The 24045-nt window shown below is 42.7% G+C and overlaps 1 non-coding gene across 1 annotated transcript; it reads right to left on the bottom strand.

Annotated features, from left to right (window-relative positions):
- Positions 1 to 16194: 16194 nt before the first annotated feature.
- LOC145135294 (small nucleolar RNA R71) lies at positions 16195 to 16301 on the bottom strand. The gene has a single exon (XR_013719757.1). It is a non-coding gene; the product is annotated as a small nucleolar RNA R71 (small nucleolar RNA).
- Between the last annotated feature and the right edge of the window lie 7744 nt (positions 16302 to 24045).

Genomic DNA, 24045 nt, shown 5'->3' with positions numbered 1-24045 from the left:
TCGAAAGTGGTCTTAAGAGTAAGTCGGTTGCTACTCCTACTCCTGCTACTACCCCTGTTTTGGCTATCGGGCAAGGCAAAGGGAAGAAGAGGAAGCACCCTTCGAAGGGTACCAAGGGAAAGTCCCTTGAAGGCTCCTCATCTGGAACCAAAGGTGGTTCTATCACTCCTTCTGCCATCCCTAAGGATGCTGAATGCTTCTACTGTCAAAATAAGGGGCACTGGAAGCGAAACTGCCCAAAGTACTTGCAGGATGTCAAGGATGGGAAAGTGAAACCATCCCATGCAGGTATTTACACTATATTGTCTAATAAATCACCATATTCTAATTCTTGGGTTCTTGATACAGGTTGTGGTATTCACATCTGTTGTGACTTGCAGGGCCTAAGAAGAAGTAAGGATGTGGAGCACGAAAAGATAAACTTAATCATGGGGAACAAGAAGGTTGCACCTGTTGCCAAGATTGGAGTTTATACTTTGTTGCTAGATAGTGGGTTAAAGTTAGATTTGAACAAATGTGTGTACTCATCTGAAATGGCGAGGAATAGTATTTCCTTTCATGCTTTGTACAAACAAGGTTTTACCTTTTCTTTTGATAATGAAGTTCGTAGTATTAATGCTTTCTTTAATAATGTTCTTTATTTTAAAGCATTACCTTGTGATGGTGTGTATGAAGCTATATCGGTTGTAGATAATTTAGGAAATAATGTACTATGTATTGATTCTTCTACTAGCTTGGATAAAGCATCTTTGTGGCATTGTTGTCTTGGACATGTAAGCAAGAAACCCATAGGCCAGCTCCAACAGGATGGAGTCTTGGAGTCGTTCGACCTCAAGTCGGATGATAGTTGTGAGTCTTGTCTACTTGGAAAAATGACAAAATCACCCTTCACTGGTACTTGTGCAAGGGGTGAGGGTTTGTTGGACCTTATACATACTGATGTATGTGGACCATTCAAAAGCGCCACAAGGGATGCTAATCGCTATTATGTGACTTTTATTGATGATTTTAGTAGATATGGTTATGTCTACTTAATCAAACATAAGTCAGAAACTTTTGAAAGGTTTAAAGAGTTTAAACAGGAAGTATAAAATCAATTGGGCAGCAACATTAATATGCTTCGATCCGATCGAGGTGGTGAGTATCTTAGTACTGAGTTCCTCGACTATCTTAAGGAGTGTGGGATTGTCTCACAATTGACACCTCCCAGGACACCACAGCTGAATGGTGTAGCTGAGAGGCGTAATAGAACTTTGTTGGACATGGTTCGCTCTATGATGAGTCGAGCTTCGCTACCAATCTCTTTTTGGGGGTATGCCTTAGAGACTGCCGCCCACATCCTTAATCTAGTCCCTACAAAGAAGGTTGCCAAAGCACCTCATGAAATGTGGACTGGGAAAGTTCCCAATTTGGACCATACAAGATTTGGGGTTGTGAGGCTTTCGTGAGGCGCGAGAGTCATGACAAGCTCGAACCTCGAAGTGAAAGGTGTATTTTCATCGGCTACCCACAAAAATCCTTTGGTTACCTCTTCTACAGACGCAGTGAGAATGTGGTCTTTGTGACAAGGAGAGGGGTCTTTCGAGAGAGAGAATTTATAAACCAAGGAGACAGTGGGAGGCAAATTGACCTTGAAGAAATTCAAGACTCAATTGGTGAAGGAACCTCAGACACTAGCGATCAACCTGAGGAGGAAATTCCTGTTGATCCAACTGACGAATCTATACTTCCAAGGCGTTCCACAAGGGTTAGGAACACACTTGAGTTTTATTATGGATTTCATATTACTACGGAAGGTGATACATTTATCAGTGACAGTACACTGGTAAATCTGGATGAACCTAACAGTGTTAAGGAAGCCATGGCAGGTCCAGAGTCTGCTAAATGGAAGGAGGCTATGGACAGCGAGATACAGTCCATGTATGACAATCAAGTTTGGAACTTGGTTGACAATGTACCAGGCCGTAAGACAGTTGGGTGCAAATGGATCTTCAAGAAGAAGACCGACATGGATGGGAAGGTGCACACTTATAAGGCTCGACTGGTCGCGAAGGGTTTTACTCAGACTCAGGGTATTGATTATGATGAAACTTTTTCACCAGTAGCAAAGATTAAGTATATTAGGGTTATGCTAGCCATTGCTGCATTTCATGATTATGAAATATGGCAAATGGATGTCAAAACCACTTTCCTTAATGGAAAGTTGGTTGAGGATGTTTACATGAATCAGCCAGAAGGTTTTGTCAGTGCAGAGTACCCCAATAGAGTGTGCAAGCTTGAGAAATCCATTTATGGATTGAAACAAGCACCTCGAAGTTGGAATCTTTGTTTCGATGAGAAGGTCAAAGAGTTTGGTTTCTCAAGAAGTGAAGATGAGTCCTGCGTGTATGTCAGGGCTAGTGGGAGTATAGTTAGCTTTTTTGGTACTGTATATGGATGACATACTGCTCATAGGAAATGACATCCCAACCTTGCAGGAGGTTAAGTCCTGGCTTGGGAAGTACTTTGCTATGAAGGACCTTGGAGAAGCTGCCTATATCCTAGGGATAAGGATATTAAGAGAAAGGAGTAAAAGAGTAATTGGACTTAGTCAGAGTATCTACTTGGATAAGGTGTTGAAAAGGTTCACCATGTACAATTCCAAGAAAGGAGAATTACCGATCCAAAGCAATGCCAAACTGAGTAAGGCTCAGAGCCCGAGTACAGAAGATGAGATAGCTGAGATGAGTCGATTACCTTATTCTTCCGTTGTTGGCTAGATCATGTATGCTATGACTTGTACCCGTCCTGATGTGGCCTTCACTTAGAGCATGGTCAGCAGATATCAGGGGAACACTGGCAAGGCTCATTGGACTGCAGTAAAGAATATTCTCAAGTACCTGCGGAGGACTAAGGATTGGATCCTTACCCTTGGTGGGAGTGATGACTTAAGAGTAGTAGGGTATAGTGATGCTAGTTTTCAGACTGATAGGGATAACTTCCGCTCTCAGTCGGGCTGGGTCTTTACCTTAAATGGAGGGGCAATCACTTGGAAGAGTTCCAAACAGGAGACTGTAGCTGATTCGACTTGTGAATCAGAGTACATAGCAGCGAGTGAAGTGGCAAAGGAGGCGATATGGCTGAGGAACTTCATCGGAGACCTTGGAGTTGTACCAGCTATTAAGGAGCCTATGGAGATTTTCTGTGACAGCAATAGTGCGGTTGCCTTAGCCAAGGAACCAAGAGATCATGGCAGATCCCGACACATTGACAGAAAATATCACTTCATAAGACACAAGATAGAAGAGGGACTCCTCGTGGCAAAGAGGGTATCGTCAGATGAGAACACTGCAGATCCCCTTACGAAGGGACTGACGAGGGTGAAGCATTTGCAGCATGCGAGACGCATCGGGCTGAGGGACGATATTAGTTTTACAGATTAGATAGTTATTACTGAAACTTGTAAAATGTAATCGACGTTTGATGATGAATAAAAGTTGTGATTTATTTATGAGTAAGGTGTTGCTATCATTGTCAATTATTTACTATTGTTTCAGCTTTGCATGTTTTGACTTCCAGAATAATAAGTTTATTCAAACTCTCCATAGTCGGTCATATGTCGGAAGTAGGTATGAATCAAGACTGTCATGAATTGGGATTGTAGATGACTAAAGGTGTTTAGCCATAGCAATGGTTGCTACAACATTCATGAGTACTCATAAGTTATGAGTATTGGAATAAACACACGCTCACTTGTATCACTTCATGGAATTTATCTCGAGTGATCGTGAGACGGTAATATCATATAAGTCTTCAAACCTAGAGATATGAGTTGTTACCTATGAGTTGGTTGTGCATTGATTGCACGTAAACGCATCAGTAACGTGATGTTATAAAACATGACTTTGTGTGCAATTCAATAAGTAGTAGAACAAGCATATGAGTCGAAGTTTATCTGTTCCTTCTAGAAATAGAAGCGATATCTGGGCCCTTCGATGATTTTGTTTTGACCTATGTACAGGGCCCGGTCAGAACTAAATTGATGTGTTCGATTAAGTTCTCTGTCAAACAAATCGGAAATCGGGAAACAAACTGCTGGACAATAAGTAAGACATTGTTCCATGTATTTGTCCGGCTGATATCATGAGAGCAGAGGATTATGTGATCACTTATCTAAAATGGCGCTTCATAGTTCAACAGAGTTTTCGAGAGCTACGATTGTCGGTTGGTTCCTGAAGCTATATAAGCAAATACAGTTATCAGACTTATCCAAGTGGGAGACTGTTGGATAAGGTGTCTAAGTCCATAACTTATTTGGTATATACTTGACCCGACCCGGCATGGTCCATTTGGGTTGCACTTCACCCGAACTATTTATATGGATAACATTATGAGAAGAGTATATTTGCGGCCTACTAATATATATTATAAGTTATAATATATTAATATGAAATTGTATTATTTAATTAGTATTGATCTTAAATTAATTATGAATTAATTTAGTGATCATAAGGTGACTAATTAAATAATGGGCTATTGTACTTATATAGTGTGGGCTAACACTCATAAGGAAATGGGCTAAGCTTGAATGGGAGTCCATGGATGATCCATGGAGCTTTTAACCCATGGATCCTTGGAATAGGAAAAGACATGGGTTATTAGGGTTTGCATGGTTCATAACCCTAATCATCTACACTATATAAAGAGGCTTATAGTGCTTGAAAAGACACTGTGTGTGTGTGCATAAGAGTGGCCGAATTTCTAGAGTGATTGGATACTCTCTCATAAGTTTTCCAAGTTTATGGTGATTTGTGATTTCCATTTGAGGCATTCACATTATTTGTGCTTGGCTCTCAAACTCCCAAGGAATCAAATCACTAACAAAAGGTATGTAATTCTTCTAGTATCTTTTATGTTTAAAAGTACCCCATGTATGCTAGATAGGTTATGAACCTTGGAAAATTATTTTGCATGTATTTTAGACAAACATAGATCCAAGGTTTCTAGGGTTGCATGAACACCTTAGGAGTGTTAGTTTGCTCAAAACCCAACACTTTATGGCCATGGGAAGCCCATGCATCTTATAAACCCCATTTTATAGCCTTTTGAGCCAAAAACCCCATGCATGGACATCAAGTTCGTAGCTTTACGTATAAAAGGGGCCCTAAGAGGTCAGATCTATGATTTGGATGCATTAAGACCCAGTATAATCGACTGTTTGGTCTTGGACAAAGAGGGACTCGACGAGTCACTTGGGTGACTCGGCGAGTCGGGATGCTTTTTCCCCCAAAACTTCTTCTGGGAATGGTTTTGGTTGAGTGGAAGGAACACTCAGCCTGCTAGGGGTTTGTCTTGGACCTGGAAATCATAGGACTCAGCGAGTGTATGAACAGACTCAACGAGTCCAAGGCAATCTCCCAACTTATGAAGACGGACTCGGCGAGTTGAATGGCAACTCGGCGAGTCATAGACTGGACATCTTCTTATGGATGAAGATGAACTCGGCGAGTTCAAGAACGAACTCGACAAGTCGGTTGAAGATTGTCTGATGTGTTGTTGAAGGCGAACTCGTCGAGCTCTTGCCAGACTCGACGAGTAGGAACGGGGTTATGACATTTTGTGGATATGGGGACTCGATGAGTTGGCGGGCAAACTCGGCGAGTCGAGTCAACCAGATGTTGACTTTGACCAAAAGTTGACTTTGACCATGGATTTGACTTCGACATTGATTGGGATTGAGTTACCCTTGTAAGGGTTACGAGTATGAGTTGATAACTTTGAAGAGTTGTCGTGTAGGGATTGAGGAGTCGGGGAGGGTTGATTTCCATACCGAGATCAGTGCAGACACTACGTGACAATGAGGTGAGTTACCTTCCAGTAGTGGTGGGTCTACGACCACAACGCCGACCCACAAGTAGGAGTTGTATGTTAGATGATTGTCTTTGTGATATTCATCTAGGTTTTCTACTACCGAAGGGTAGGTCGGGCACCCCAGATAGGCCTGACAATATGATTACGTTATGATATTATGTGGTAGTGGTAGGAGGTGAAATAGTCCACGTGTCTCGGTTGTTAGAACTGAAGGGTAGGTCAGCACCCCAGAATGGCTTGACATGGGTAGGTCAGCACCCCAGAACGGCTTGACATGGGTAGGTCGGCACCCCAGAATGGTAGGACCGGGTAGGTCGGGCACGTTGTACTCTGATATTTATTACTATTGATGATATGGTTTGAGACACGTTGTTATGTTTTTATAAATTGATATGAAATTGGCAATGTTTTTAGTAAACTATTATTTAGTTACTTAATTAAAAATGAAATTTTTGGCCTTGAAATTTGGGATGTTACAAGTTGGTATCAGAGCCTTAGTTTAAGGGATTCGGATACACTCTCGGGAGTGTCTGAACTCAAACTGAGGACTTGGTATGAAAGCTTTTTAAACGGAAAATCCTTCTTTTTATGAAAAGAAGTTTGGAAAGAGAAAAGAACTTTGAAAATGAACAAGATGTATGATGTGCGCGACCGGCCGAGCTCAAGTAAGTTTTCCCCAAGATAACCATACATGTTATGATATGACTATGAGAACTGCATGCTAGATTAGGGCTAAGGATCTAGGAAGGATGCCTGATATGCCTACTGTATATGTATGAGAACTGCATGCTAGATTAGGGCTAAGGATCTAGGAAGATGCCTGATATGCCTGCTATATGTGTTTATTGAGCTAAAACTAATTATTCAGTTATATGATAGCTTGGATAGAGTATAATTAGAGTGGGTTACTCACAATGATGTCTTTATTCACAATGATGTCTTTATCTTAAACTAGCTTGTGATCTCGAGGTTCTTTAGCTAAAAATTTGCACCCTCGTTATCATAAAAGATCTCAATCGGTTCAACTATGCTTGGAGCAACACCTAAATCATTGATGAACTTCTTTATCCATATAGCTTTGTTGGCCGCTTCGTTGGCCACAATATACTCCAATTTTGTAGTTGAGGCTGCTATAGTCTCTTACTTGGAACTCCTCTAAGTCACTTCTCCTCTATTCAACATGAATATAGAACTAGACTCTGATCTAAAATTATATCTGTCAGTTTGGAAACTTGCATCCACATATCCTTTGACACTTAGCTCTTCCTTACCATCATAAACCAAGAACATGTCTATAGTCCTCCTAAGATACTTAAAAATGTTCTTGACTATGATTCACTGATTTTCACTAGGATTGGCTTGATAACGACTCGTCAAGCTAATCGAGTATGAGATGTCTATCCCTATACATATCATGGCGGTACATGATCGATCCTATAGCCGAAGCGTATGTCACTCGACTCATATTTTCTAGTTCTTCGCTATTAGTGGAACATTGGGTTTTACTCAAAACCGTGCCACGTTTCATAGGTACAAATCCTTTCTTAGAGTCTGCCATCTTGAATTTCTTCAAATTTTATCTAAGTATGTATTTTGGCAAAGTCCTATTAGTTGCCTAGATCTATCCCTATTTATCTTAATACCAAGTATGTAAGTAGCTTCTCCCAAGTCCTTCTTAGTGAAACACTTACCATGCCATGCTTTTACATTATTTAATGTTGGGATGTCATTTCCTATAAGAATAATTTCATTGACATATAAGACAAGAAAGACAACTACATTCCTACTAGATCTAACATACACATACTGTTCATCTTCATTTATTAAGAAACCAAACTCCTTAATTTTCTCATTGAAATAGATGTTCCACCTACGAGGTGCTTTTTTAAGTCCATAAATGGACTTCTCAAGCTTGCATACCATATTACAAGACTTGGACTGCACAAAACCTACTGGCTGAGCCATGTAAACATCCTCAGTAAGTTCCCCGTTAAGGAAAATGGGTTTAACATACATTTGCTATATTTCATAGTCATGAAACGTAGCTATGGAAAGTAGTATCCTAATATACTTAATAATAGCTGCTGGTGAGAAGGTTTCCTCATAGTTAATTTCTTGAGTCTAAGTATAACCTTTTTGCAACCAACCGATCTTTATAAGTCTGCATGTTTCCATCCATGTCAATCTTTGTAACGGCCGCATATTCGGGCTAGTCAATTTAGAGATAATTAGCGTTAAAATGACTTTTTGATAAAGAGTATTTAGGAAAAATAATATTAACAAAACTTATAGTATATGTGTGACAATGATTCTGTACATATAAAAAACATTGAAATCCAACTTCGTATGAAGAAGTTATGCTTCTTCGAAGTTTCACGATTAAACCGTCACAACTCTACGTATCGTAACAGTGAATTTTTGATAAATTAATTTTTAGCCTAAGAGGTCTAAATGAAATTCGTAGTAGTCGTTAAGCTGAGAGTATGCTTATAGAGAACATCTAAATCTGACTTCGCAAGAGGAAGTTATGAGTTTTCAAAGTTTCAGCACAGCTGTACGGGCACATAAATCGAAATTCAAATTGGTTGATTGTTACACAAAACAATCTAAATGAGAATTGAAGATCTATGAACCCGTCAATATAAATACAGTCGAGAACGGAGTCCGTATATAGGAGTTATATTTTTTGCAGCGATTCCAAACAGCCTAAGCCTATCAAAAATATAAATTTTGTATAGAGTTAAAATTAGCTATTGAGGTCTAAAAGAGAGTTGTAGATCTAGTCGAGAGATTTCCGGGGATATAAATAATGTCAAAAATGGAGCTCGTATGAAGAAGTTACGTCCTTTTGAAAATTTGAAAATCGTGCGTGCAAAGTGTGCAGCGCGCATGATGACATGACACCATAAGAGAGCGCCATGTGGCCATGTAGGGGGCAACCCCTTTCTTCCGAGACATGTCGATATGGACGAAGGAGATGATGACATGTAAGACCATAGGAAGGTGACACGTGGCAACTTCTAGAAGAGACATATATGGACCACCGATAGCACGACACGTTGCACGAGCCGGAGGGGGCGACGTCGCAGAAGCGCACCCTAGATGCACGTGATGCACCTGGAAAAATAACCTATAAATAGTCCATGTCGTATAAGCTCGTCACATCCAGCCCCTAGAGCCTCTCTCTCTCTCTCTCAAATATCCCTCTTGTAGATCCTTTTTCCTTGAGTTTTTGGTCTGCGACACCCCTGAGTGCTCAGCTAGTTGTAACCTTCGACTAGGAGATCCTGAGTCAGTGTTCGGCCCGCTTAGTTCCCGATTTTCATCAAGAACCTCTATAAGTTAAGCCACACTAAGTTTTTGTTAAGTGTAACTTTTAATTATAGTCATAGTCGTTATTATGAACCTATAATTAAGAACTATCAGTAATTCCATGTTATAATACTTATTGATCTACTTACGGGAGAGGTGACTAGAATGGTCATGATGTCTTGGTTGTTGGATTTCAGAAAGGCTACACGCCGAAATGGTCCTGCCTGGCTGTTCCTTATTTGATAGAACCATTAGTATTCATTTGAATGATTGATAGGTCTAGACTATCTGTAACATCCGGATTTCCAGGTATTATGTTTGACCATTTATTTTGAATAAAAGAGAGGGATCGACGAGTCGGAAAGGGTGGACTCGACGAGTCCGCGCTGTGGGTTGAAACCCTAAATCCCCGGGCCTGTTCCCTATTTAAAGGACCTTATGGCCCTTAATTGCGGCTACCTTCGTCCTTGAGAGTACCAGAGAATCTGTGAGCCTTGTGAGTGAGAAAGGAGGCCATTGTTCACCATTTCTTGTGGATTTTAGCAAGAAGGAAGGAGGAAGGTCAAGCTAGGCGAGTTGGGGAGCTTGAATCTACTTCCATTTGATCAGAGGAAGCTGTTGGAGGTATCAATCTATGCTTATTCTCGTATTTTGTTGATTTGGTTGAACCTAGGGTTTCTTTATGCCTTATTTAGCTTAAATCTGGAAAGTGTGAGGTCCCAAGGTGAATTGGTTATTAGATCTCGACCTTAAGGGGTCCAGAGAGTCCCTATCATTATGCTTTATGCCACCCCTTTGGAGTAATGAGCCTAGGAAGCCATTTTGGTAGTTATTTCACCAAAAGAAGCATTGGGTGCCTTGCACGTGGGTCAAGTTTCGACCTTTACGTGGTTATTGGTCTTGGGGAGGTCAGATCTATAGTTTAGAAAAGCAGATCTGACCTCAGAAGGTCATTTGAGAGATGTTATGGGAGCAACTCGCCGAGTCCATAAGTGGGCTCGACGAGTCGAGTCGGGGTTGCCCCACGATTTGTGACAGGAGGAACCCATCGAGATATGATATCATATGTTATGCAATAGGCTAGGTATTCATATTAGGACTAGATTGGCCTGATCTGTGATGCCTTAGCCTAAGAGATTACTGCTACTATGAGATGCTTGAGAGTGAGTAGGTAGCAGCGAGGAGCTAATGAGGGGTCTACCGAAGGGTAGCCTATGCTAGCGAGATGTAGAGTACTTGTGACCTGGGATCCTAGGAGGAGGACTTGGGGTGAATATCGATGCATTGTGGAAGGTAGTATAGGGCCCGTACAACTGGAAACACCGGGTCGGTGAGCAGTCCAAGTAAGAATCCTTAGGGTACTAAAGAACAAGTAGGGTTGAGTATCGAGTGCGAGTATGCTTGAGCGAATCTCTGATTTCTTTTGTGTTGTATTTCAGAGACACCATGGTTGGGACGCGCCACCACCCAGGAGGCAGTGGTACCAGTGGTACCAGTGATGAGGAGATCCGTAGGTTGATCCACGAGGAGGTGGCTGCGGCCATTCGAGCTGAGATACCAGAGATGTTCGGGTCTATCAAGACCATGCTGATCGAGACTTTTGATAAGCGGTACGCTGCTCTTACTAATGCTGCTGTTGCTACGGCCACCGCAGCCGTCGCTGCTGCCAGGCCACAGGGAGGTGACTCGTTGCTGTACCGAGAGTTTAGCAACACGAAGCCACCAGAGTTTGATGGGACGCAGGATCCGATCGCTGCGATGAGATGGATTGCTGATATTGAGGGATGTTTCTATACCTGCTCGTGTCCAGAGCATTTGAGAGTACGGTTCGCGCTGAACCAGCTTCGCTTGGGGGAGAAGGACTGGTGGAAGTTTGTATCGGTAGATTTCACCCCCGCTGAGCTTACTGCGGTGACCTGGGAGAGGTTCACCACTATGTTTCATGATGAGTACGTTCCCCTTGTGGAGAGGGAACGACTGGCTCAGGAGTTTTTGACCTTCAAGCAGGGTACTGATTCGGTTACTGTGATTACCCGGAAGTTTCATGAGAGGGCGATGTTTTGCCCTGAGCAGGTGTCTACCGAGCAGACACGCATGAGCCGATATCTGAGTGTTCTGAGGAGAGATATTCGCGAGTTCGTGGCGAACTCGACATACCGGACATTTGCCGAACTTCAGGAAAATGCTCGGAAGAGGGAGATCGAGCTAGAGACTCAGGCTAGCGAGGAGGCGGAGTCTCAGGGGAGGGATCGGCGGCCGGCACAGTCTCAGCCGGCAGCCAAGCGGGCAAAGCCCACTGATTCGAGATCTGGGGGTCCGAAGGGCCGCACTTATGGGAAGTGCGGCAAGAGCCATGAGGGAGTGTGCAGAGCTGGGTGTGTTACAAGTGCGGAAAGGAGGGGCATTATGCGAGGGATTGCCCCAAGGGGTTCACGGTTTGCTTTCATTGCAACCAGACCGGCCATCGGAAGGTCGAGTGCCCGCAGCTACTGCAGGGATCAACGCAGGGGTCTGCACCTACTGCTCGAGCTACTGAGATCCGACCAGCGAAGGCCGAGGTACCGAAGGCTCGTGGGAGAGCCTTCCAGTTGACAGCGGAGGAGGTCCGCGCAGCGCCCGATGTCACGGCTGGTATGTATTCTTTCATTTATTTTACCTGAGTTTGAGATATTGTGCTTATATTATGATATGCGTAGGTACTTTTCTTGTGAGTTCTGTACCTGCTTTGGTGTTATTTTACTCGGGTGCGAGTCGGTCTTTTGTGTCGTTAGCGTTTAGTCAGCACATCAGTATCCAGAGGGAGGCGTTGGGTCGACCTCTACGAGTTTCCATAGCTGACGAGCGAGCAGTGTATGATACGGATGTGATTCGGGGATGTGTACTCGAGATCTTCGGTGTTGAGTTTCCGATTGATCTGGTCCCGATTGCGATGAGGGATGTGTGTGTCATAGTGGGCATGGATTGGTTGAGCCGTTTTGGGGCTGTTATAGACTGCGAGCAACAGTTGGTGACGATACGAGACCCTAGTGGGGGAGTTCTTACGGTGTACGGCGAGGGTACCCGTTCAGGGTCAGCATTCTGTTCGGCTGCTAGAGCGAGGCGGAGTCTACAGCAGGGCTGTAGTGGGTTTGTGGCCTACGTGATGGACACACGAGTAGCAGCGGAGAGGCCTAGTTTTGTTGATGATGTGCCGATAGTGCGAGAGTTCCCGGACGTTTTCCCCGAGGAGTTGCCGGGTGTACCTCCCGAGAGGCAGGTGGAGTTTCGCATCGATTTGGTTCTGGGAGCGGCGCCTGTCGCCTTGCGCCACCAGAGATGCAGGAGTTATCCTCACAGCTTCAGGAGCTGTTGGGGAAAGGATTCATCAGGCCGAGCAGCTCATCTTGGGGAGCGCCGATCCTTTTTGTCAACAAAAAAGGATGGTTCACACCGGATGTGCATTGATTACCGGGAGTTGAACAAGTTAATGGTCAAGAACCGTTACCCACTACCGAGGATCGATGATTTGTTCGATCAGTTGCAGGGAGCGTCTTGGTTTTCCAAGATTGAGCTGAGGTCGGGATATCATCAGATGAGAGTGCGTGATGAAGATATCCAGAAAATGGCATTCAGGACTCATTATGGGCATTACGAGTTCGTGGTGATGCCTTTTGGGCTCACCAATGCACCGGCGGCGTTCATGGATCTCATGAACAGGGTGTGCAGACCGATGTTGGATCGTTCGGTGATCGTGTTTATTGATGATATATTGGTGTATTCGAGATCCAGAGAGCAGCATGAGGAACATTTGAGGGAGGTCCTCGGAGTTCTAAGATCGGAGAGGCTTTACGCCGAATTCTCTAAGTGTGATTTCTGGTTACGAGAGGTCCAGTTCCTGGGGCATCTCGTTAACCAGAATGGGATATTGGTCGATCCAGCCAAGATTGAGGCGGTGATGAGCTGGGAGGTGCCGAGACCCCCCACCGAGATCAGCAGTTTTCTGGGGTTGGCCGGCTATTATAGGAGATTTTCTAAAGATTTCTCCAAGATTGTTGTTCCTCTCACCAGGTTGACCCGGAAGGGCGTGGCTTTCAGTTGGGGCCCGGAGCAGCAGGCCTCAATCGAGACACTTCGCCAAAGATTATGCGAAGCCCCAGTGTTAGCCCTTCCGGAGGGGATGGAGGATTTTGTGGTATATTTTGACGCATCGATATCGGGGCTGGGTGCAGTGCTTATGCAGAGGGGTCATGTGATAGCGTATGCATCGAGGCAGCTGAAGCCTCATGAGACGAGGTATCCCACCCACGATCAAGAGTTGGAGGCGGTAGTGTTCTCCCTCAAGATCCGGCGTCACTATCTGTATGGGGTTCGGTGTACCATATACACGGACCACAAGAGCTTGAAGTATTTGATGGATCAGCCCAACCTGAATATGCGCCAGAGGAGATGGTTGGATGTGGTAAAGGATTACGATTGTGAGATCCTGTACCACCCGGGCAAAGCTAATGTTGTAGCTGATGCCCTGAGCTGTAGGGCGGAGAGTGCCCCGATTCGAGACATTTGTATGCGGTTAACTGTGATGACTCCGGTGTTGGACACCATTCGGGAGGCCCAGGCAGGGGCCGTGAGACCGGAGAACCGTAAGAGAGAGCGGGTGATTGGACAGGTACCTGAGTTCGTTACCGATAGCCGCGGGCTTATGACCTTTTAGGGTCGGATTTGGGTGCTGATATGTGCATAATTAATCATATGTTTAACATATATTTCTATTCATTTTTGGCTAATTATATGCATAATATGGACAAAAGGTACTTAATAATGCTTATATTGTGTTTTCAGTCCAAAAGACTAGCTTGGAAGCAGAAAGGAAAAAGGTGAAGCAATTAGAGACCACAGAATGAAGAAAAAGGGAAAACTATGCACTTACTCGGCGAGTTCATTAGAATGTTCCCGAAAGAAAAGTCAAGATTCCTTGCCGAACACGGATTTTACACTAGTACTCGGCGATTCCACGACCTACTCGCCGAGTAGCCCCTGTTTTGTGATAATTATAAATAGCGGGTCTTAATCCGATGGAAGGACTTCTGGAACCTTTGGGGAGAAGCAAGCTGCGATTGAAGAGCCAGAAGAACCCTAGAGAACGAAGATACAACCTAGAATCCAATTCCGAAGAAGATTTGAGGCACATTCTCATCATTCTACTTAATCTATTGTTTCTCAATTATGGTTAGACAATTAGAATTCGTTTTATTGCTGTTAATTACCTCAATCATGAGCTAAAACTCTTAAACTTCTGTTTGGGGATACAAAATTGATATTATGGTTTGATTAATGGTAGGATTAATTAAATATTGGTGATTTTGTTAATTTTAGCTTGTTAAAGAACCTTGTGTGTGAATGTTAACTAATTTTCTGTTAATAGGAAGATAATTAAATAGTATGAACATCTTTTAATTATCAACCCCATATGTTTATGTGACCACTTTATCATATGTCTAGGACTAACGAACGTGAAACTAGAATTAATAAGAAAAATTAGGTAAATTCATGTGTGAGCTTGTTTGATGACCATCAGCAAGAGTTTAACTAAAGGACCAAATTAGTTAGCTATTACAAGTCTAAATTAACCCGAATAAATAATCTAGTGAATTAAATTAAATTAGACAACTGATCACTGTTTGAGTTAGTTTGTTTTCTAAGGATTATCGTAGCGAACGCAAGGCTAATCACTTGAATCGGTAGCCAATAGAAGAATTAATCCATTGCACTATTACCATAATATCAACCATAGGATCAATTGAGTTGAACTAAACAGAAGTCCCTTTTATTATTAAATTCAGTTAAATCTTTGTTTTTCTAGTTCTTAGCCTAAGTAGTATTAGTAAGTTTCTAGTCTTGTAAAACTAGAGAAAACCCATATTTACTATTTAATTTAGATAAAATTAGTCTTTAGTTTTAATTTACCGTTCCCTGAGTTCGACACTCTACTTACCCAACTATACCACTAAAAGACAGGTTCACTGCCTTTGTGTGCTTAATTTATAACTCAAAAGTAGGATTAAACCAGTGCATTTCACACACATCAAGTTTTTGGCGCCGTTGCCGGGGAACGGTTCTAAATTAGCACTAATTTCTATTTTTATCGATCCTTTGTGTGGGATTTATCTTACACAAAGTTAATTTTGAGGTAATTTAGTAGTTAGTATAGGTTTTGATCAATCCCTGTTTTAATAAATTAAGTAGAAAATTTTTCTGTTTTTACCTTGAACTCGCCGAGTGCACTCGACGAAACTCGGCGAGTCCATCACTGTTCACAGTTTTAGCTTTTATTTTATTTTTGTTCTTTTTACGCGTTTTTCTTGTTTTATTTGCAGTTGTTTCATGACCCGAGGATCTGATACACCTTTGATCCCTCCTCTAGACGACCCGGAATCCGCCCTAAGGAAGAACAAAGGAAAATCCGTTGGAGAATCCGCTTCTTCAAGGAATTCGCCACTAAAGAACCTAAAGTCCGTTTTCAGCAAGAAGAAGAGCAGCAAATCAGGAGCATCCAACGCCTCTTTGACAATCGAAGACCCAACTAAAGAAGACACCGAGTACGAGACCGAGGAAGAAGAAGACCCTACATTCGGTCACGTTTCCGATTCCAACGACGAATTAGCTATTCTCATGGCTAACATTGATGAAGTCCCCATGGGGGAATGGAAGAAGAGGATACGCGATGATACCGGACCGGGACTTGTGCAACCCGCAATCCCCGCTACTGCTACTTTTGAGCTCAAGGGTCACATCCTGGCTCTACTTAAGGAGATCCCCTTCACAGGCAAAGACCACGAAGACGCTTACAAACACTTGGACGAAGTCAATGATGTAGCTGATTATTTCAATGTTCCAAATGTGCCTCGGGAAACTCAGCTACTTCGCATGCTTCCGGTTACTTTGAAGGGTGCTGCCAAGGATTGGCTCAAGTCATTGCCCCCAGGATCTATCACTACATGGGCCCAAATGAAAGAAGAGTTCATTGATCAATTCTTCCCGCCATCCAAGATATCCAAGCTAAAGAAAGCCATAGCTAACTTTGAACAACAAGCTGGAGAATCACTATATGAAGCGTGGGAGAGGTACAAGAGTCTGCTAAGGAATTGCCCACATCATGACCTTAATAGTCAACAAGAAGTCTCCATCTTCTATGATGGAGTAAATGTTACCACTAGGCAATTACTTGACTCGCAAGGTCCACTCACGAAGAAGGCACCTCTAGTGATAAAGCAACTAATTGAAGAATTCTCTAAGCATTCTAGAGAATACCACAATCCAAGAAATGATGTGACGAGGGGGGACGCCTATGCAGCTTCAGAAGACTTGTCAGCAGTTATGGCTATGCTAAAAACCATGGATAGGAGGATGGATAAAATGGACCAAACGATACATGCTATTCGGGTGGGTTGCGAAAATTGCAATGGGCCTCACCTTACTAGAGACTGCGATTTGGATGAGAATGGCAACAAAAAGGTGCAAGTTTGTTACTCAAGTGGGGACCGATATGATGAAGATTGGCGTAGACCAAAGAAAGAGTGGCTCCCTTATGACGAGTACAAGAAGGCTAAGGAGGAGAAGTTCAAGCAAAAGGGAAGGGGTTTTTACCAAAAGGAGGAGCCATCACAAGAAAGAAAACCAAGTTTGGAAGAAATGCTTACCAAATTTGTAGCTGCTTCAGAAAAGAGACATAGTGATCATGATGCTGCAATTCAAGAAACAAGGACCATGCTTAGAAACCAGCAAGCATCTATCCACAACATAGAAACGCAGCTAGGGCAACTTGCTCAACAAATAAACCAAACATCATCGGGCGAACTTCCTAGCAAAACCGAAAACAACCCACGAGGCGCGCACATAAACATAGTCACAACAAGAAGTGGGAAAATAATCACTCCTATGGCCCCTATTCAGAATGAAGCACCCAAAGAATCACAGAAGGAGGAAGCAGAAAATCAAAATCTTCAATCTGACAGCTCTACTCGCCGAGTACAGAATATGGACTCGGCGAGTCCACTGCCAAATCCGAACAATCAGACCCCTGAAAAGTTTTACCAGCCGCCATTGCCATACCCAGCCCGAGCTAAGAAAGTGAAGCAGGAAGAGGAGTACCAGAAGTTTCTAGATCATATAAAGGCTCTTCAAATCAACATACCCTTCATCGAAGCTGTCGCACAAATGCCCAAATATGCAAAGTTCCTTAAGGAACTTCTCACTAATAGAAGGAAGATGGAGGAAGTGAAGAAGGTAGTCCTCAATGAGAATTGCTCAGCCGCCATGCTCAACAAACTACCAAAGAAGAAGGGTGACCCGGGGAGCTTAACTTTACCTTGCCAATTTGGCAATTTAGCTACCACTCATGCCTTGGCTGATTCAGGAGCAAGTGTGAATTTAATGCCTTATTCATTCTTCAAGAAGCTGGATCTCCCGGAACCAAGACCAATTCGTATGGCGATTCATTTAGCTAACAAGACAATCACTTTCCCAAGAGGAATATGTGAAGACTTAGTGGTCAAAGTGGACAAGTTTGTATTTCCCGCTGATTTCATAATTCTAGACATGGAGGCGGATCCTCAAGTCCCAATCATCCTTGGAAGACCCTTCCTCAACAAGGCAAGTGCTATAGTAGACATGAGGGACTCGAAGCTCACTTTGCGGGTAGGAGAAGATTCAGTCACATTTGGGGTTGATCAAGCTATGAAGTATGCACAGAATAGTGACGACACGGCATTCTCAATTGACATGCTTGATGAATTATTGGAGGAATGCATAAGTGAAGATTCCAGCAAGTTCACAATTTTTGATGAAGAATTTGATGCAGAAAAAGACTTAATGGACATCGAGAGGCTGCTGGAAGAAGCTGAGTTTGAAGAATTGATGAGGCAATCTGACACTTCAACTCGCCGAGTAGGGCCAATCTACTCGCCGAGTCCAAGCGAAAAAAAAAACAGAATTCGTAAAGTCAGCTACCAACTCGCCGAGTCCCTTACCTACACTCGGCGAGTACAACAAACAGAACCCAAAAACTGAGCTCAAAAAGTTACCAGAACATTTGGAGTATGCCTTCCTTGAAGATGGCCATCAAAAGCCAGTCATTATAGCCTCTGACCTTTCCAACTCTGAAAAGGAAGAACTAGTGCAAGTTTTGAAGAAGCGAAAACGGGCCATAGCATGGAGCATTACCGACATCAAGGGAATAAGTCCCTCTTATTGTTCACACAAGATTAACCTGGAAGAAGGAGCAAAGCCGCTTGTGCAGCACCAAAGAAGACTAAACCCAAATATGCAAGAGGTGGTCAAGAAAGAAGTGGTCAAGCTTTTAGATGCGGGGATTATATATTCCATTTCCGACAGCCCGTGGGTGAGTCCGGTTCAAGTGGTGCCCAAGAAAGGAGGGATGACGGTCATAACCAACGAAAAGAATGAGCTTATTCCGACACGAACGGTAACCGGTTGGAGAGTGTGCATTCATTATCGAAAACTAAACGATGCCACTCGTAAAGACCATTTTTCCCTTACCCTTTATTGATCAAATGTTAGAAAGATTATCGGGCCATAGTTATTATTGCTTCCTAGACGGATTTTCAGGTTATTTCCAAATACCCATAGACCCATTGGACCAAGAAAAGACCACATTCACTTGCCCAAGTGGGACTTTTGCTTATCGACGCATGCCCTTTGGGCTATGCAATGCACCCGCGACATTTCAAAGGTGCATGACAGCCATATTCCATGACATGGTTGAAAAATTCATGGAAGTCTTTATGGACGATTTTTCTGTTTTTGGATCTTCCTTCCATGATTGTCTCACAAATCTTGACCTAATGCTTGCTAGGTGTGAAAAGACCGACTTAGTCCTTAATTGGGAAAAATGTCACTTTATGGTTAAGGAGGGTATAGTTTTGGGCCACAAGGTTTCCAAATCGGGAATTGAAGTGGATCGGGTAAAGATTGACACCATTGCCAAATTACCTCCACCAACTAATGTGAAGGGTATTAGAAGTTTTCTAGGACACGTGGGTTTTTACCGGCGTTTTATCAAAGATTTTTCTAAAATAACTAGACCTCTAACACAATTACTCCTAAAAGATGCACCATTTAATTTTACTAAAGAGTGTTTAGAGGCATTTGAATTTTTAAAGGAAAAATTGACTAATGCCCCGATCATTGTTGCACCAAATTGGAATTTACCATTTGAAATAATGTGTGATGCTAGTGATTTTGCATTAGGAGCTGTCCTTGGTCAAAGGGTTGATAAGCACTTCCGACCCATATATTATGCTAGCAAGACTTTAAATCCAGCCCAAGAAAACTACACCACCACGGAAAAGGAATTATTAGCTCTGGTGTACGCTTTTGATAAATTCCGCCCTTATTTAGTTTTATCTAAAACAACTGTTTTTACTGACCACTCTGCTATCAAGTATTTGTTTGCCAAACAGGATGCCAAGCCAAGATTGATACGATGGGTTCTACTTCTTCAAGAGTTTGACATAGAGATACGTGACAAAAAGGGAATGGAGAATGTAGCAGCTGACCACTTGTCAAGGCTTGAAAACCCGCGATTGCAAGAAGATAGAGTTGGAGATGATTTTCCGGACGAGTATATTATGGTGACTGTGGGAGAAGAACCATGGTTTGCAAATATAGCTAATTACTTAGCTAGCAATTACATCCCAAAATATCTCACAAGTTAACAAAAGAAGAAATTCTTTTCCGAGATAAAGTATTACTTTTGGGATGAACCATATCTTTTTCGAAGCTGCGCGGATGGAATCATACGAAGATGCGTGTTCGGGAATGAAAGCTGGAAAATATTGGAGCAATGTCATAGCGGGCCCACGGGTGGACATCATGGAGCACATTACACTGCTAAGAAGATCTTTGACATTGGGTTTTACTGGCCCACGATTTTTAAAGATGCAACCCAATTTGTCAAAGAATGTGATGCATGTCAAAGAGCGGGAAACATTTCATCTCGAAATGAAATGCCACAACATAGTATCCAAGTGTGCGAAGTATTTGATGTGTGGGGGATCGATTTCATGGGACCATTTCCCATATCCAAAGGCAACATATACATATTGGTGGCGGTGGATTATGTATCCAAGTGGGCGGAGGCACAAGCCTTGCCAACTAATGACGGTCGGGTAGTGGTGAGGTTTTTAAAGAAGTTATTTTCAAGATTTGGGGTCCCGAAAGCTCTCATAAGTGACCGAGGCACTCATTTTGCCAATGATCAACTAGAGAAGGTGCTAAGTAAATATGGGGTAACCCATAAATTTTCAACATCCTACCATCCACAAACTAGTGGACAAACCGAAGTGACAAATCGAGCTTTAAAGAGAATCTTGGAGAAATCGGTGGGGAGCAATCGAAAAGAATGGTCGGATAAGCTAGACGATGCACTTTGGGCCTTCCGTACAACTTTCAAAACCCCTATTGGTACTACACCATATAGGTTAGTTTATGGAAAGCAATGTCATTTACCGGTGGAGATAGAGCATAAAGCTTTTTGGGCTTTAAAGATGTGCAACTTCAACATGGAGGAGCTCAAGAACAACCGGTTAATGCAAATGAATGCTCTTGAGGAACTTAGAAATGATGCATACACTAGTTCTTTGATCTATAAAGAGAAAACTAAGAATTGGCATGACAGGAGGATCAAGGAAAATAAAGAATTTCATGAAGGGCAAAAGGTGTTGCTCTTTAATTCAAGGTTAAAACTCTTCTCGGGCAAACTCAAGTCAAGATGGGATGGTCCTTTTCTGGTAAAGAAGGTGTTTCCACATGGTGCTATAGAGCTATTGTCAAAAGATGGCACCCCGTTCAAGGTCAATGGATATAGAGTCAAAAAGTATGAAGAAGGAGTTCCAAGGAATGAAGGCATGGAAGAGTTGATGTTGCTGGAAGGGATTGCAGCCACGTAGAATGGGAGGAGTCCAGCTAATGACTCCTTAAAAAGAAGCGCTTCCGGGAGGCAACCCGAGTTTAGAGTTTGCATTTCTTTTTCCTTTACTTTCTTTTTAATTCCTTAGGATCTTTTTCATTCTTCTTCTTCTGGAAATATGTTCTAAATGATTGCTTGAGGGCAAGCAATGCCTAGAGTGTGGGGTGGTGGGTTAAAAATTAAATTCAATTTTTGTCAAACTGCAAGCTTTACTCGCCGAGTAGGAATGAGTACTCGGCGAGTGCTTGTCTAAATAACCAAAAAAACCACGTAAAAACATTTGTACTCGGAGAGTAGATCGTTTCTACTCGGCGAGTAGCCAACTTACACAGACGGTATAAAAATCTGAGAAATAAGGGTTTTTACCCATTTTACCCACACACTCGCCGTGCACAGCCTCCTTCAAGCGATTTCTGTGATTTTTGGCTTAATCCTCGACTTTCAAGGGAAAAGGTATGATCTTTACACTTAAAAACTCATCAAAGGTTCAAGCTTTATCACTGATTTGCCCCTATTTAGTCTAAATTCGGATTTGGGGGTTTCCTCAAATTCTAGGGTTCTAATTTTACCATGAATTAGGAGTTGTTAGGAGAATTTTCTTTTGGTTTAGTGGTTAATGGACTTAGTACAGCAAACCCCTGTGCAAAATTGGGTGTTTTAAGTGACCCATATGTGTTCGACAGATTCTGGTCCCGATGTTCATCCTACTCACCGAGTAGGACATAAACTCGGCGAGTAGGAGGGTATACAGATCTGTTTTATTCAATTTTAATTACTGGGTGTTGTTTGTTTGTGCTTTCTTAATGTTGTCATGCAGGTACCATGTCCAGACGAGGTCAGTCTTCAAGAGGGGGAAGCCAAGGGGACATCCCGTGGCTCTCGTTCCGCCAAATCACATCCAAATCGTCTCAAGCCCGTGCCAAAAACAAGTTAAAGGCTTTAAAACAGAAAGAGATTCATTTACCCAATGCAGTGGATTGGGATTGGATGGGGAAAGTTGGTTTGGAAGAAGAGCTAACACCATATTTGGTGAAAGAATGTAATTTGGGGGATTCAACCATCATATGTGATGGTTGGTTACAGCTTTTCAAAATTCAAGAATCGGTCTACGCTGAATTATGTTGGGAGTTTTTTGCTACCATCTCATTCCGAGGTGGTAGTGAGTACTACAATCCCAATGTAGTTTCCTTTTCTCTTGGTGGGGAGCTGCGACAATGCAGCATGGCTGAATTTTCATGGAGGCTTGGAATCTATGAGCAAAGCACTATGTTGAATGAAGATTTTGAAGTTTTTTTAGAGAATTGCCACAAAGATCTCCCCGAGGGAGTGGTTGCTTCTACCTGGTGGAATACTATTGCTAACCGGGTGTACATCCCATCTACCGCACAAGAGGGTCACATACGTTCACCGATCCACCGTCTCATTCATCGGTTCATTGCCAGCACGATTAATATGCGAAAGGACTGGGACAAGGTCCCGACCGTTGACATCTTTTATCTTTGGAGTATTATTACTCCCGATGTTTTCTGCAATCTCCCCTATCGCGTAGCCAAGTATCTTGCTGAAGGGGCTGTTAAGGAGAAGATGAACTCCAAGATTAATGGAGGGATGTTTGTGACGAGGCTTGCAAGGTCATTTGGGGTATTAGATTTGCAAGAGTCAAGGGCGCTGACGGTCATTTATCCCCCTCCGTTCAACACCACATTATATAGGAGGGCAAGGATTGTGGAAAAGTTTGGTGATTCTTTTTCTATTCCTCATGCGGATGAGCCGGCTATCCCCGAGGAGCCGGGAAGGCGAGTGAGGCAAAGAAGCGAGCGGGTACGGGAAGACCCACCGGTTATTCCGATGGAAGAAGAGAACGATGGATGGAATCAACTTGAGTACCGGCGCTACTTGGATGATATTGGAAGAGGAGTTAACTATAACAATCAATCATTTGGCTATCTCTTCCAACAAATGAACATCGCACCGAGACCTGGACCCGGCTACCCCTACATCATGAGTTGGGAAGAAAGGATGAGGAAAGGCAATGAAGGAGGAGGAAGTGGAGCTGGAGGAGCCGACATGGATGATGAAGAATGAAGAATGTTTCTTTTGTGTTTTTAATTTATTTTCGTGATCTTTGATTTGGACAACTTGTTAAACTTGGATGATTTTATTTCTTGTTAGGACTTTTGGTTGCTTTCACTCTTGTCTGCATTTTTTTTCAGGATTGGAAGGTTAGGATACATTTAGAAGTCTTATGGGTCAAGGTTCAAGTAAGGAATGTTCAATTGAGAGTGCGAAGTCTTTTCCATTAAGTTCGAGTCCGTTAGAGTTGGGAGTGTAGAGTGCTTTATTACTGAAGTAATTAGAAAAAGAGTCACTGAATTACCCCAATTCAGCACTTCAGTCGAAAGGAAAACTCAGCGCCTACTCGCCGAGTGCATATATCTTACTCGGCGAGTGCATGGACAATTACACGACTCCTCTGCAAGTTAGCAACATACTCGCCGGGTACACGACTTACTCGCCGAGTCCATCATCATTTTTCGGATTCCAGAGTTGTTTTGGGCACGTTCGTTGCAGTTTTATCTAACTCTTTCATAGAGAATCATTGCTGAAGGTTTCTAGGAGCTGTATCCTACATATTTGAGTCATTTGCAAGTCTACCACACGCGACATGACACCCAAGACATGGATGAGTTGTTCCCATGTTTAAAGTCATTCAAAGATGGAGCTAAATTAAAGATGACCAGCCTCGCCACTACTATCCCAGGGGAGTTTGTTCCAATTCCCTCTATACTTTAGTATTTTTTTTTTCTTTATCATGCATAGCATGCAATGGGGGCATTGCATGAAATAAGTGTGGGGTAGGGGGTTGGTTGAACCTTAGCAAATTTACAATCCTAATATCATAATTTAGGTCTTTTTTT

Source organism: Lactuca virosa, chromosome 8 (assembly GCF_052849685.1).
Source record: "Lactuca virosa cultivar CGN04683 chromosome 8, Lactuca_virosa_CGN04683_v6, whole genome shotgun sequence".
Lineage (NCBI taxonomy): Eukaryota > Viridiplantae > Streptophyta > Magnoliopsida > Asterales > Asteraceae > Lactuca > Lactuca virosa.
Note: the sequence above shows the minus strand (reverse complement) of the source record. Positions and strands in the feature narration are given on the sequence as shown.